General features: G+C 48.5%; 1 non-coding gene across 1 annotated transcript; it reads right to left on the bottom strand.

Annotated features, from left to right (window-relative positions):
• Positions 1-1,714: 1,714 nt before the first annotated feature.
• On the bottom strand, positions 1,715-1,797 carry trnal-cag (transfer RNA leucine (anticodon CAG)). Its single transcript has one exon. It is a non-coding gene; the product is annotated as a tRNA-Leu (tRNA).
• Between the last annotated feature and the right edge of the window lie 269 nt (positions 1,798-2,066).

Here is a 2,066-nt window from a genome sequence, read left to right as displayed (position 1 = left end):
GTGTGTGTGTTTTTATCTTTCCCTTTCTGTGTCTTCCTCACGCTCGATCTTCCGCTCCTGTCTGTCCTTCTCACTATCTCTCTATGTCTCTATGTCTTGCTCTCCCTCTCTCTCTCCCCTTGTCTGTCTCTCTGTCTGTTTCTTTCCCTCTGGCTCTATCTTCTTCTCTCGCTCTGTCTCTGTCTGTCTCCCTCGAACTGTCTCTCTCTCTCTGTCTCCCTCTCTCTCTCCCTCCATCGCTGTATCACTCCTGGTCAGCAGTGCCCCCTGGTGGAAGGTGCGTCAGGTGCTAACACCGAGTCTCTTTTCTGACACAGGAGATCAGGCCCTTGGGGTAAATTGCCAAAGAGGCATTCTGCCTTTGTGGAAACCGTCCCTCAGCAACAGTCAGCACCTTGCAGGGGATGGGAGGAGGGAGAAAGAAAGTTCAATATTAATTGAATCACTAATGTTGCAAAAGTTTTTGTTAAATGTGGGCGGTCAAACTTACATGCATTTCACCGGACAGTGAGATCTGGGGGTATATGTGCACAGATCGTTGAAGATGGCAGGGCAGGTTGAGGAAGCGGTTAAGAAATCATACAGGATCCTGGGCTTTATAAATAGAGGCATAGAGTTCAAATGCAAGGAGGTTATGATGAACCTTTATAAAACACTAGTTCGGCCACAACTGGAGTATTGTGTGCAGTTCTGTACACCGCACTTTAGGAAAGATGTGAAGGCCTTAGAGAAGGTACAGAAGATGTTTACTAGAATGGTTCGAGGGATGAGGGACTGCAGTTCCGTCCAGAGACTGGAGAAGCTCGGGTTGTTCTCCTTCGAGCAGACAATGTTGAGAGGAGATTTGATCGAGGTGTTCAAAATCATGAAGGGTCTGGACAGAGTCGACAGAGAGAAACTGTTCCCATTGGGGAAGCGGTCAAGGACCAGGGACATAGATTTAAGGTGAGTGGCAAAAGAACCAAGACGACATGAGAAAAAAACTTTTTAAACAGAGAATGTTCGTAATCAGGAATGATCACAACTCCTGAGGGGTGGTGAAGGCAGATTCAATCGTGGCTTTCAAAAGGGAAATGGAGAAGTACATGAAGGGAAAAAATGTCAGGGCTACGGGCATAGAGCTGGGGAGTGGGACCAGCTGGATTGTTTTTCCAGAGAGTCAACACGGACTCGACGGGCCGACTGGTCTCCTTCCGTGCTGTAACCATTCTGTGAATCTATGATTCTAACAGTCCTTGGGGTGAGCGGGAATGCTTTCGGCAAAGGTGCCATCTTTTGTTGGCAGGAAGTTTTAAAGCTCAGCGTTCATTGAAACTTGAAACACAGGAGTTGGCCATTCGGCCTATCATGGCGGTTTCGGCTCTTTGTCGGTTATCCAATTGGTCCCAATCACCTGCTCTTTCACAATAGCCCTGCAATTTTTTTGCCCTTCCAGTATTTATCCAATTCCCTTTTTTAAAGTCATAATTGCATCTGCTTCCTCCACCCTTCCGTGCAGTGCATTCCAGATCAAAACAGCTCGCTGCGTAAACGGAATTTCTCCCCATCTTCCCTATCTAGTTCTTTGGCCAATTATCTTAAATCTGTTTCCTCTGGTTACCGACCTTCCTGCTAATCGAAACAATTTCTCCTTCTGAACTCTATCAAAACCCCTTGTAAAAATCAACGCCAGCCTGAAGAACAAAAAAGAGTTCCGTGCGTGTAAAGGACTAACTGTCAGAAGTAGGATTCGAACCCACGCTTCTAGGAGAGACTGCGACCTGAACGCAGCGCCTTAGACCGCTCGGCCATCCTGACATGGGAAAACTCTCTGGTTGTCCGGAAATCCTGGAGGGAGACCGAGTGACCAGGATACCCGCTCCCCGGATTGTCCTGTGCCTGTGCTCGCTGAATGGGGAGGTTTGTTCGGGCCGTGGAATATTGTTTCCTGGGGAGGGGCAGCAACGCGCGGTCTGAGAAAGGATTCGGTGCTTTCCATCGGCAGCGGTTGATTGTAGCAAGAGAGTCCGGAGATGCGACCTGAATGTTGATGCTGTCGTGGCCTCACTCACTCCGGGAGCTGGAGA

This window comes from Heptranchias perlo, unplaced genomic scaffold (assembly GCF_035084215.1).
Source record: "Heptranchias perlo isolate sHepPer1 unplaced genomic scaffold, sHepPer1.hap1 HAP1_SCAFFOLD_133, whole genome shotgun sequence".
NCBI lineage: Eukaryota > Metazoa > Chordata > Chondrichthyes > Hexanchiformes > Hexanchidae > Heptranchias > Heptranchias perlo.
Note: the sequence above shows the minus strand (reverse complement) of the source record. Positions and strands in the feature narration are given on the sequence as shown.